General features: G+C 25.9%; 2 long non-coding RNA genes across 4 annotated transcripts; both read left to right on the plus strand.

Moving 5' to 3' along the window:
- The first annotated feature begins 4,499 nt into the window (after window positions 1-4,499).
- On the plus strand, window positions 4,500-7,810 carry LOC136088649 (uncharacterized). Its single transcript, XR_010642357.1, has 3 exons — window positions 4,500-4,615; window positions 6,717-6,794; window positions 7,396-7,810. It is a non-coding gene; the product is annotated as an uncharacterized LOC136088649 (long non-coding RNA).
- A 160-nt stretch (window positions 7,811-7,970) lies between these two features.
- Window positions 7,971-10,977, plus strand: LOC136088648 (uncharacterized). 3 transcript variants are annotated; one of them, XR_010642355.1, is made up of 7 exons: window positions 7,972-8,193; window positions 8,269-8,663; window positions 8,849-8,929; window positions 9,123-9,903; window positions 10,018-10,090; window positions 10,566-10,642; window positions 10,860-10,977. It is a non-coding gene; the product is annotated as an uncharacterized LOC136088648 (long non-coding RNA). The 3 variants fall into 3 exon arrangements; XR_010642356.1 differs by having other exon boundaries at window positions 7,973-8,193; window positions 9,123-9,692; XR_010642354.1 differs by having other exon boundaries at window positions 7,971-8,193; window positions 9,123-10,090.
- Window positions 10,978-14,567: the final 3,590 nt, after the last annotated feature.

Here is a 14,567-nt window from a genome sequence, read left to right on the forward strand (position 1 = left end):
ACTGTGTGCTTCTTCTAAACTCAATGCAGTTTTAAAAAGCGACATAATCAAGGAATGCGAATTACTAAAGATAATATACAATAAAAGATACAATTACAATTTTTTTATAGGAGTTAATAAACTTCTTTTATAACTCCATTTATAAACTTATAAACTGGACGTTAAATTGGTTCCATGGTTCCCTATAATAATAATCACATTGTAATTTATAATACATACAAATAAGAATAGATACACAGCTTAAAGAATAGATAACACAGCTTATGAAACAAAATTCTACAATTCATACTCATAATGATGGTACGATAATAACATAAATATTACAGCAATATTGTAACATTTACGAAAAATGTCCTCTTACGACTGCGATTTTATATGCCGCATACGGCAACACATGCCACAGCTCTGCTGCCTATAATTACGGCAGCTGTTTTAAATTTCAAAACGAAGCGTACTTTTGACTTCTATTATATGAGGAATGGACTTTCAAAACCTGATAATTCACTTTTTCAAAAAATCTGACTTGCGCACACCACTGGATAGCTCTTGTAATTTTGCATCAGGAAAATAATTCAGGACATGCAGAATCCAATATTTCTATCACAAATTAATATGCATACAATAGTGTTTCAATTACAACTGCATAACAAACAGATTTTCTGAAAACAGTTTTTACCAATTATCTCGAAATGACAAAGAAGTGAATTATCAGGTTTTGCAAGTCCACTCCTCATATATTGTTTACCGTTTTGTGAATACCGGTGAATAAAAAAGAGGCCGGGTGAATAAAAAAAAGCAATTGCTTTTACTCAGTAATTGGTCAGCTTTACGTGAATTAAAAATTTAGCAATTTTTTTAAGTTTTTATTCATGTAAAGCTGAGCTATTGCTGAGTGAATTGCTTAACTTTACGTGAAAAAAAATTTGACGATAACTCCTTTAGTTTTTATTTGCGTAAAGCTGACCGATTACTGAGTAAAAGCAATTGCTTATTTTTTATTTACACGGCCTCATAAGTTAAGAATCGAACTTACGAAATATATATCGCAAGTTTTGTGCTTAGCAACTGCGTAAGTTTTGTGAATTCGAAAATTATTAAGTTTTGAACTTACGCCAAACTTACGCCAAAATTACGCTTATGAAAGTTTTGTGAATCCGCTCCTTGGTATCTAAAACGCTATAGCTTTTTGAAGAATTTTTCAATTTTGATTATTTTTCACCTTTAAAATACTGTTTTCAAAGTCTTTTCAATGATATATAACAATCTAGTTAATATTAATTTAAAAATTTTATGTCACATTAATAGTTTCTAAAAAAATTGAAATTCATGATAAAAAAGAGTGGCTATTCCAAAACCTAAGCTTAGTGGAATAATTTTTTTCTATATTTAGATGAGGAAGATAGCATACCTAGTAAGTTTTGTATTACGTAAATTACGTATTAATTACTTGTAATTAATACGTAATTTACGTAATACGTTTAATTAGTACGTAATATTACTTTAATTAGTACGTAATATTACTTATATTACTTGAGTTTAATTAGTACGTAAGATAAATGTATTAATATATATATATATATATATACAACCCTTAGATGTTGTCCGAAAGTTTTTTCGATATTTTGTTGACAAAAAGTAAAAATTAAAATGCAAGACCGGAATTATTTTTTTTAATAATGATAGACTGCCTGCCCCAACCAAACCCTCAGTCGATGTAGCAGCACTCCCTTGCGGGTCAGGCTATTTGTCAGTCGATGTAGCAGCACTCCCTTGCGAGTCAGGCTATTTGTCAGTCGATGTAGCAGCACTCCCTTGCGAGTCAGGCTATTTGTCAGTCGATGTAGCAGCACTCCCTTGCGAGTCAGGCTATAAGATAGTCGATGTAGCAACACTCCGCGCATGATTTACAGTAAAAAAAATAAAAATAAAAACATTTTATTAAAAAAAATAAAAATAAAAACATTTTATTAAAAAAAATAAAAATAAAAACTTTGTTTATATTGTTAAAAACATTCAAAATGTTATAAAAACATTCAGAATGTTTTTAAAAACATTCTGGTCAATTAAATTTGCGTTTTTGTGGTTTTTTTAAAAAACGATTAATTTGTAATTAAATTAATGGTTTTTACTTTCGTCCAACACGGAAATGTTGGACGAAAGTCAAAAGTAATTAAAAGTGACGTATGTGTTGGCGTAAGAATCACTTTTTTCCTTCCGCTCTTCCTAAAGCCAACAAACTATAGAACTATATATATATATATATATATATATATATATATATATATATATATATATATACATATATATATATATATATATATATATATATATATATATATATATATATATATATATATATATAAATTAGTAAAAACACTTATCTAACTTTTATCTTCAACAAAAAGTGCGTGTGTGTGTGTGTGGCTGTGGCTTCTAATTCTTGTAAAATAGTTCATGATGATGATAGGAAAAGTTGTAAATGCGTTGTGAAGGTAGAGTTTTTTTTTTTAAGTCGATGATAAATTAACGTGGGTTTTTTTCTGTTTTTTTATTAGCATAAAAAAAAGCTAGGCTATTAAGTCACACAACTATGGAACCATGATTATAAAACTGCTAAAAAATATTGCTCTAGATTAAAAGATCTTTTTATGTTGTTACATTTATGTAACTTGGATACATTCGCGTATCTTGTTGATACATTCATGTATTTTTTAATCTATTTATTCAATTTTATTCTTTGCTAAGAATTTCAATACACTTTGCTTTAAATTTGCAGAAAAACATCAGTGGATTTAAGATTCGCAAGCCCAAATCCTTGATTTAAGGTTCGAAAGCCCGAATTCTTGATAGGCTTAAATCATCGAACAAAGTGGAGATGTTGATTTTATTTTGAATGATAACAATATGGAAAAAAAACTCAATAAGCTCATCGAGAGATTCATTATTATTGAAAATATTTTAAAAACAAGTTCAAATGCAAGAAAATGCATTGTAACTTCTAATTTTCACTCACTTTGACAATAAAAATCTATATTCAAATTTTTATTATTGCTGAAGAGTGATGCCTGGGTATGTAAGAATTGTGAAAATAAAAATAGTTGCATTGATTATTGTAATAGTTGTGGTATTGTGACGCGCTTGCTTTTTAAAATAAAATCCAAGTTTGATATCCACCACGTTTTTTAAAGTACCGTGCTCAACTTATATCTAACCACAGCGGCTTTGTTTGTCATGGTTGGTGTTTCAGTAAGTGTTCAGAATTGCCTATATATATATATATATATATATATATATATATATATTATATATATATATATATATATATATATATATATATATATATATATGTGTGTGTGTGTGTGTGTGTGTGTGTGTGTGTAAATTATGTTAGTGTATTTTAAAAATAGAGTGCTCAATGTTCTTAAAGAACAGAGCAATAATAAATTAGTAAAAAACACTTATCTAACTTTTATCTTCTACTTTAAGTTTCACCATTGCTGGATCATCAGGAAGAGCTCTTCAAGGGGACTGTAAATAAGCGTCAAAACACGTTCTTACAACCCTTACAACTTTAAAACCATATCATGGTAAGATAAAATAATATTTTTTAAATAACTTTTTTGCTTAAAAGTATTTTTAAACAATTAAAAAAAAAGAGTTTTGGAGTTTAGTATTAGTTTTCATAACTTAATATATATATATATATATATATATATATATATATATATATATATATATATATATATATATATATATATATATATATATATATATATATATATATATATATATATATATATATATATATATATATATATATATATATATATAAATTAGTAAAAAACACCTATCTAACTTTTATCTTCTACTTTAAGTTTCACCATTGCTGGATCATCAGGAAGAGCTCTTCCTGATGATCCAGCGACGTCGGGTCTAGTAACATCGGTTCAACATCGGCAACACCGTTTTCAACAAAACAATATCGGCTGAACGTCGGTTATATGTCTGTTCGCCGACGAATAGCCTAACAGACATTCAGCCGAAGTTCAGCCGACGTTCAGCCGATATGGTTCTGTTTTTTATTTCAATAATACAAAAAAATACAAATAAAAAACCGAAAATGTTTCTATTAAATTTTAAAAATGGCAGCATCTAAATATTAATACGCTAATTTAATAGTAGTAGTTTTCTACTGCTTTTCTACACGCGGATCAATACTCCGCCCGGTCCTTCAAGCAAGGTCTGCAAGTGAATTAGAGCTGATAAATTTTTAGTTTCAACAGGAATTGATGTTGTTCATTGTTTAATTTATAAAATTAAAAATAAATGTTTGTTTGTTGTTGGTTGTTTGTATTTTTCTAATTTCTATAGCCTGTTCCTTTTCTTTAAATAAAATGAAACTGTTATTTGTGGACATGTAGGCGTATTTACATAAATTTATAATGCGTATATTTCAGTATATTTTATATTTCTCTGTATCTATATGTATATTTTCTTTTAGATTAATAAATAAGGTATAGAAAATGATAAAATAGAAAATAGAGAAAAGCAGTAAAAAAAAAAAAAATTATGTTGGAAGTTATTAAAAGAATGTTGTGTTATCCTTCTTTTTAAGGTATCTCAGTATATATTTAGATTTTTAAATTTGTTCTTAAATGGTGTTATCTTTTTTTTTACTTTAGATAAAAATATACTAACTGAAATTGCCAAAAAAATATGGATATTAATAAATCCTAAATTAAATTGTTAGAGGTTTTTATTTTGAATAATAATAGTAATAAATTGTTTTAATTTTTTTTATTAATTTTGATCCAATGGTTAAGCTAATGAGTTAAATTGTAGAGGTTTATATATCATATATATTCTGAAGTAATTGCATTTGATTCTTTTTTTTAAATACATAGCTTAACATTAGGCATTTTAATTTTTTTTCTTTTAAATAGTTAAATAAAATTGTTTTATAGATGAGAAACCAAGTAAGGTTCAACATTGTGTATTTGTTTTTGTTACCAAATAATATCTTTTTGTAGATATTATCTATCTTTTTTATATTATTTATCTTTTTGTAGATATGTTTAACTTTAGACTATTAATATTTTGATATTTTTATTTAATTTCTTTTCTCTTTTTTTTTTTGGATGGTTGATATTAGGCTTAAATAAGTTGTTAGAAGAAATACTATATCAACTTAAAAATAATTGATAATTTAGTGAAATAATTAGAACTAGGCAAGCTGATATTAATTGTTGTCAAAATATAAGAAATGCTGCTTGGTAAGAAGAAATTAATTTATACCTAAATTAGAACATCATGGTTAGATGAGTTGAAAGTAATTATCACATAAATGAAAGAGATAGCCTAGGCGAGATTAATCATTCTCAAAATGTATTAAATGCTCCTAGACAATCAGAATATTTTGTATAGCAAGAAGTGATACTATTCTAGGTTATAATTATTAAGGATAAATGAATCAGATCTGTCAGCATTGCTGTGCTTAAAATTTTCTTGATGAAACACATTTTTTATGTTGCCATAATAGAAGGGTAGTTTTGCTTCCATTTTCACTATTTCTGCAAGATTTTCAGGAAGTTATATATAATTTCAATATCAATTTTTTAAAATATATTAGAATTTATTATGCCTGTCTTTATTTTGCTTTATTTACTGATAATGTGGTTTAACTTATAAATCATAGGCCGCCATGTTTTAAAATGTGTGTCAAGTTTTTTATTGTGTAGGTAATCTTAGACCAGATCAAGATATTTCACCAACATTATCAACTGTATATCTCTGACCCACTTGCAGCAGTTAATTTTAGAAAGTAATAACATCGCAATCAACTTTACATAATTTAATGTTTCAGTTGCAAACTATAGTTAGTGAAGTTGCTGTTGTACTTGTTGGAGATGGTTCACCTGCTTCCAGGGAAGTTATTTACCCAAAAAGTCATTTAAAAGTTTTATTGAGAATGTCAGCTAATTTAGATCCTACGGTTTATAATAAATTTTAAGTTGAAACATAGTCTGATTAGAAAAGATTGCAATTTTTATGATTGTTTTATGTTTATTTATTATTTAATTGTAACAATAGTAATGTTATTGGTAATATGTTTAATGATAGTAGTGAAATTGAAATGGATAATATTAGGCTCGACGTTATTAGTGTAAATGGTAATAGGCAACATAAAAATAGTTGTTGTCAAATAAAAGAGATAGATCTAGATAGGATAAAATTATTTGTTGAAATGCACGAAATGCTGCTTAGCAACCAGATAACTTACTTGCAAGAATTCAGTGTCAAGCAATGTTAATGTCTGTTAATTCCATTTTACTTTAGACATTTGAGAACAAAGCAATGTATGAATTTTTCTATTTATAGTAACATTATTTATATATTTATAGTAATATATTGAGTGATTTATAGTATATATATTTATAATAATATTTAGATTAATAACAGTTTATAACAACAATTTATAAACAAACAGTTAATAAAATAAATGGTTTTAATTTTTCTTTATGATTTCAAACATAATTGTTCTTTTTTTTTTATATAGTTTTTTTTTAAACATCTTCGCTTCCAACAAGGTTGCAAGCAACCACTAATTAGAGTTGGAAGTTGTCTTTGTCATTACTTGATTAGTTTGCTTACTGTTGAAACATGGTTTTACTTTTGTAAATTTAATATGATGTTAAGTTTACTCTATTAATCATTAGTCAACAGTCAGAGAGAAGCCGGAACCTTATTAAGAAATGCTGGAAGTTTTGATCAAATGCTGAGATCTTTTAATCAAGGTAAAAATAATTTTGTTTTCTGGTAAAATAATAAACCAGTTACTATTATCTATTGTGTGTTTTTTTACTTTTTTTAACATTCTGCTTCGAAAACATTTTCTTTCTCTCCCTCTTTCTCTTAGATTAGAGGGAGAATTAATAAAACTTATTACATATTTCTTAATATAACAATTGATAATGACCATTTATAAGAAATATCTTACAAGTTGGTTGCTATTTTCTGATATAATTGATAACAAATTAATAACTAAAATTGTCCCTTGATTGTTCAAATATTGTAGCAAATGAAATCCTTTTAGTTCAAGTATTTTAGTTAATAAAATATCTTATTAAGTTGTGGTGTTATTTTTACATTGTATTGTCTATCCTTTACATAATATTTTCTTTTTTAATTATTCTGGAGACACAGTAATGTGTGCTTACAAATATCTTATGCTATGCGCTATTGTTACTGTGTTTTGTGTTGATAGAACTAGGCTGTTATAGCTATTTTTTTAGTTATTTATATTTTCTGTAATATTATCCTAATTCTACTAACAATAAAATGCAAATAATACTTTTTTATTAAAAATTGTAATTTTTTTTGCATTTCTTTTTTAAGGTATTTGCAGGCTTTACTTGATTCCTTTACTGGTACCTGCTGTGTTGTGACATATTTTAAAAAGAACTTAACTGATGTTAATGCAGTTTTTATGTCGTTAACTATAAGCAATAACATTGCTGATCAGGAGTCAAACTTAAGATGTTAATTATAGATAAATTTGTCTTTAATTTTTCATTTCAAGTTATTATTGTGTTTTTATTGTTATAAATGATTTAATTATTAATATCCTGTATTACGGGTTGCTTACTGTTAGTACCTCAATGAATGGCGAAATTCTGAAATAACGAAATTTTTTAATGCATAGAAAAGTTGATACTTTTATTTTGTAAAATAATTTTATTTGATAATATCAGTTAGTATTTATAAGTAATAATTTTTTTTTTCTTTATTTATAAATAGATGTTTAAATCAAAGTTTATATACCATTAATTTGATGATATATAAATCAAGATTATTTATAACTCTTAAATTTTAATGATTAAAATTAAATAGTGTTAATAATAATCTTGATTTTATTAATACTATTAATATGAAGAATATAAGAGAATTATATACCAAGAATTTGATGGTATATAAATCAAGATTATTTATAACACTCTTAAATTTTAATGATTAAAATTAAAGAGTGTTAATAATAATCTTGATTTTATTAATACTATTAATATGAAGAATTGTTGTCAAAATAAATCTAAGTATAATGTAATTGTTGTCAAAATAAATCTAAGTATAATGCAGACATGCAGTTAAAGTTAAAAAGTTTGGTGCACAGAGATTAATGAAGTACATAAAGTTCAGGTATTTATAAAATCTGATTTTTTAAATTTATTTTTTAAAAAATTTAATAATAAATTCTGTTAATAATTTATTTAGAGTTCGTCCTAATAAACGCACACCTTTGCAGCCGTTGGAAAACCTAACCAGTGGAACTGACTCTTGGACTCTTTGGAATGCTTTTACAGCACTGTTTCTTTAACCACTGAATGTTAAGAGTAGTGAGCCACTATCGCCACTTTGTTCTCCACCATTAGTTCCAATGCATATATCTACTCCAGTTTCTTCTAAACAACATGTTGATAAAAACCAATCACAAATTTCACCTCCTAACATTTCAAATTTTTTTAAACCTTTGAAAGGCAAAGTGTTCGCATCAGCTTCAGTTGGTCCAAAAAAAGCACGAGCAAATAGTAATTGCATTTAACAGGTGTTAAGCAATGCCAAGGATGCAAATGCTTATGACAGTGCACATTCTGATCCAAAATGCCAAAGTAACTTTTTATTTAATTTGTGATACATCTCTCTCTCTATTTATATATATATATATATATATATATATATATATATATATATATATATATATATATATATATATATATATATATATATATATTTATATATATAATATATATAATATATATATATTTATATATAATATATATATAAATTTTTATAGGGGCTGTTGAATACAAGAAATTTAATAATGCTATGGATACAAATGATTGTGACAGTGCACATCCTGATCCAAAATGCCAAAGTAACTTTTTATTTAATTAGTAAAAATATAATAAGGTATACTCTTCCGGCTGGAAATCTATATCGGCTGGAGGTGCATACGCTTCATTAATTGCACCATCAATAACAATGTCACCTTTAATAAAAGTTGTTCATCAGTAACCTAACTACTCTATGATTCATATGTCAAAATTTAATTTTATGCTATTTTTTAGATGCTGCACATGAATTACGAAGACCAATGCCCAGAAAACATCGGATATTTATTCTAATTTAATTCCAATCTAATTTATTTGATGATTCAACAGATTCAAATTAATTTATTTTAAAAATATATTTAATTTTGATTTATATGTGTATATTTTAATTGCCTAATCCTTTTTTCGTATCTTACATGGTAACGTTTATACATCGAAATTTAATTTAAGTTTAACTTTCAACTTACAAACAAATTTTTGGCAAACTGATTTCAGTTGCTTACTTATGTCACTATTTATAAATAAAAAATTAACATTACCTATTATGAAAAACAATTTCAAAATGTTATTACTTAAGTAATAAGTTTTAAAATTGATTTTTATAACAGAAAACAATGAAAATATTCATACTTAAGTAATAATATTTTATATTACTAAAGTAATAATATTTTTAAATTGTTTTTTATAATAGGTAATATGTTAATTTTTTACTTATAAATAGTTATTAATAAAAATACCTAAGTTTAGGAATTGAAATATAAAAGGGAAGAGACAGGATTGCAAGGCGAAATTCTAAAGATCCTAAAGGTATAAGTATTTTGTGAAATGTTGTTTTAATTGTTATTTGACTATTTTTTAAAATGCTTTATATAACAATGTCCCTATGTAGTTATGTAGGAATCCTTGGAATGAATATTTCCAATATTTTATGTAAATTCTTGATGGGTGCATTTAGCAATTAAGGATGCATAAGGCCAATTTATTTAGGTGCTTTTGAACGTGATAATTCAAAACAATTGTAAGTATTATATTTCTAAGTAAAACAATTTTTGTTAATAAAGTAATGTTTTTAATTTTTTTTTTATAATAGGTTATATGCTAATTTTTTATTTATAAATAGTTATTAATTTAGATGTAAAAAACTTTGGGATTTGAATAAAAGAGAAGAGGCAGGGTTGCAAGGCGAATTTCTAAAGATCCTGAAGGTATAATTATTTTGTGAAATGTTGTTTCAATTGTTTATTTGAAATCATTATTATTTTTTAAAATGCTATATATAACAATATCCTTATGTATTTATGTATTTGTATTTAAGAATCCTTGGTAATAATATTTCCAATGTTTTCTATAAATTCTTGATGGGTGCATTTAGCCATTAAAGCTGCATAAAGTCAACTTATTTAGGTGTTTTGAATGTGATAATTCAAAACACAAATCCATGGGAAAAAAAGAATGCAACCTGATCCAATACATTTTAAAAGCTTGTATTTTTCCATAAGTAATAAAATTGGTAATGCATATATAGTTTGTAATATATATATATCTATATATATATATATGTATATATATATATATATATATATATATATATATATATATATATATATATATATATATATATATACATAGATATACATAGATATACATAGATATACATAGATATATATTTAATTTTTATAGGGGCTGTTGAATGCAATAAATTAAACAATGCCAAAGATATATTTTGAACGGTGCACATCCTGATCCAAAAATCCCAAGTAACTTTTTAATTAATTAGAAATGTATTAATTTTTATATTAGAAATATAAAATAATTGCTTTGTTCTCTGAAATCGAAAGTAGAAACTACGTTGATTTCTACGTTTCTAAGTTGAAATCTACTTTGTGAATTATATTATTTTACTATAACACATATCAATAATACATTTACATATATTATTGATGTGTGAAAATTTAATTTTATACCATTTTTTAGATGCACACAGTGAATTGTCAGTAAACAAAAAATGTTGGAAGTTCACCCGATCAAATTTATTTGATGATTCAACTGATCCAGATTTATTTATTTAAAAAGAATATATAATTTTATTTTATATTTGTGCTTTAAATATACTTCAGTTAGTTTATTCTTTTTTCCGTAGTTATCTTACATGATATATTAACTCTTACATTAAACTGATTTTAGTTGCTGATATTATTCCGATTTATGTTTTTGTGTAAAGTTTGTTTACGATAGTTCATCGTCTGGTCGAGCATTTGTGGCTTTTTTTAATCCTCGGGCATAGATCAATTGCTGATATTAGACCGCCATCCTTTGTTTCCTTACTGAATCGCGTCGGGGCGAGATCGGCCAGCCGATGATATAAGCGGTATCGCGACGGCTTAATATCGGCCAGCCTATGCATCGCGATAGTTTGGACCGATGGATCGATGTCGGACCGACATCGATCCGTACGGACAAAAACGATGGCGGTCCGATGTCGGCAGCCGAGCTCGGCCCGACATCGGCTTTAACACAGGGTTGTTAATAATCATTTATACTTTTTTTCTTACATTATTGATTGCGTCGTTTTATTTGTTGTTTTTAAACATTGGATTTTTTGTTACGACTGTCACCGTTAAGACCGTCACGACAAAAAAAACATAAAAATGCTTGTAAAACTTCAAGTAAAAACTATGAAATTTTGGACTACATTTTGGACTTGGTGGAAATTTGTGAAGTACATTTTGGAACTCCAGCGTGTTTTTGTAGTGTTAAGTTTATTAGTTAAACTTACTATTCCAGCATTTTATATTCCCCATGTTTTATCTTCTGGGAGAGTCTTTTATTATTTATATTTTTGGGAGAGTTTATACTTTTCCCATTTATTAAGGATACTTTCCATTTTCATAAAACATTCTTTTCAATTAGTGCCATACAAAAGTTTTCTCGTATTAGTCAAAATTAAATCAAAACTTTTAAAAGATTTTCCTTCCCAGTTAAAGTCTAGAAAGGATTCTTTATTTTTAAAATAGTTTTTGTCTAAACCAAATATGTTGGCATTTTGTTAAATTAAATTTTTCAACTTGTTGCTTTTTTATTTACTTTTTTTATGGAGTTTTATCTCCGCATGAATAAAAGTTATCTCCGCATAAATAAAAGTGATCCCCGCATAAATTAAAGTTAGTATCATCAGCATACTGTTGAATTTTGGCAAATCAATTTCTAATTTTCCTCCAACACAATTCCTATAATATTTATATATGTTTAGAATGTCTTTGCTTGAAAGAATTATCGATAAAAGACAACCTTGCCTTACTCCTCTTAAAATGTTTAAATTTTTCCGAAAGTTGTCCATTTTTTTTTAACTTTTGCAATAATGTTGCGATCAATATTATTATTAAATTAGATAAATAAGATTTTTTAACATTTTTTGCTTACGTAGAAACTAATCTAGCATTTATGTAAGTTACATAAAATCTCTCTAACATAAAATGAATTTCATGTAAGTTAAACCACAATGAACTTTAAAATAACAAAACATAGATAAAATCAAAAGAGTATTCGACAAATGCAATATCTCTAATGAGATATTCCATCTGTGCTGCATAAGTATATTCTTTTTTGGGTGGGGGATTAAAAATTCTCCAAATATCTTCAGTTACTAATAGATTTAATAACGTTTTGAAGATTTTATTAGACTTTTCTCCAAATGGTTGGAAATCTGTCCATCTCAGACAAGACCTCATTAAAATCTGGCTAAGTTAATACTTGAAAAGCGTTAAAATTAATTTTGCTTAAAATATTTATCAAGTCTGTAAATAATTTTTTTTCTTTTTTTCTAAATATTAATTAATAAATAAATGGTGTTATTAATTTTTAATGCAACGTAATTTTAGTTTCCTGTGCTGTGCCGGAGAAAATTGTTGATTTATGATTATTTTTGAATAAAATGATTGTTCTGCGTGTTTTATAAGTTCCTGGCAAAATAAAAATATATCCAAACTACTTATCTTTCAAAAATATTAAAAATTCATTATCTACATGTATATGAGAAAACATGTATTATCTACATGTTTTCTCTAAAAGAAAAAAAGTCATATGGTTTATTTTTATAGGAGTCGATAATTCTTATACGCTTTCCCGCGCTTCTCAAACCATTAACGGGTAAAAAAAACTATTTTTATCTTGATATGTAATTTAAACTTTTTTTATTTAAAATAATAAGCATGTTGCTCATAATTTTGCATACTTTCATTAGAAATTTCATTTGAATTTACATTAGAATTTCAGATTAGAAGTAACTTTTCGTTAAAAGTAATATTGTAAAGTGTGATCGTAATTAAGAAAAAAAATTTATAAAAATATAAAAAACAAAATTAAATAAGAACAAAAACTTTCTCAATAATATACTAAGTATGAGAATCATTTGAGTGATTTGATTAATTTAAAACCGACCCAAAGAGTCGTTTGTAGTTTTTATAATTAGTTTAGTTACGAAAGGTTTTTTTCTTAAGAAATTAGTTTTATAACCGTCGTTTTTAAAAGAATATTTAAGAATAATTTTCGTAATCCTTGAGTTTAAAAGCTTTTTTTGTTTAAATCAATTTTGATACTGAAAATGCCTTGTTAAAATATTTACAATATTCAGATATGAATATATCGCAGACTTTTAGATTCATAACAGGCCATCCAAGTTAACACTTGATAAAAGCTTATGAAAATATTTCACTGAAGAGTTGTTTATTAGTTTTGTTTTTTTAGTTTTATTTATTTGAAAATCACTCTTTACGTTTTTTCGAAAAAATGAATACAGGAAAATGATCAGAAATATCTCTTTTAAATATTCCTGTTTTTATCTGTTTTTATCTAAATATTTTTAAGTAAATATCTATTGGAGTTGTACTTTTTATAGTTATGCGCATTGGTAAATTGATGACAGGAATCTAACTATTTTTAAAGATCACAACTATTAGCGTCATAATCACTCAAGTCACCAACATTTAAACAGTCGTTTGAAAAATTCAATTACTTTAAACGTATTGTAGTTTATTCTCCTTGGGCATTTGCCCTGCAGAGGTATTAATAAATGTTACAGTAGTTAAGAAATAAAAATACAAGGTGGTCTACTGTTCCACTATTAAAATACGTAAAGACAGACTCCCAGGGGGCTCTCGTTTAAGAAAATAAAAAACCCACTATATAAAAAATAAAAAATCGAAAACGAAAACGAAGACGAAAAAATTAAAATTCGAAGAAAATAAAACGAAAAAGCGAAAAAGAACATTTCAAAAAAGAGATTTTCACTAAAAAATAAATCTGGGCATTTTAATTTACAAGAACTTTGTTAATTTCGAGATTAAAATTATTTTCTCCGCTCCAGATATTTTTGCATTCTTGTAGAAAACAAATCTTTTCATTATTAATAATAGAAATTTGGAATTTGTCTGACAAAATTCTTTTAATTTTGCCTTGGAATTCCAGCATGAGCGTCCTTCTGGGGTAAATTTTTTTGTCGTGGAACGACCTCATTCTATTGCAATATATTATGTATAATAGTTCATTAGTTATTAGTTTTCCAATATAAAATTTATTTACAAAAGTTGATGAAAAGAAAAGTAGTGATTTGAAAGTGTTTTTAAGAGGTATTAGGTATGGGTATGTTTTGTAAATGAGGGCTAAAGTGTATTTTACTAAGGGTTG

The sequence above is a fragment of the Hydra vulgaris genome, chromosome 12 (genome assembly GCF_038396675.1).
Source record: "Hydra vulgaris chromosome 12, alternate assembly HydraT2T_AEP".
Classification (NCBI taxonomy): domain Eukaryota; kingdom Metazoa; phylum Cnidaria; class Hydrozoa; order Anthoathecata; family Hydridae; genus Hydra; species Hydra vulgaris.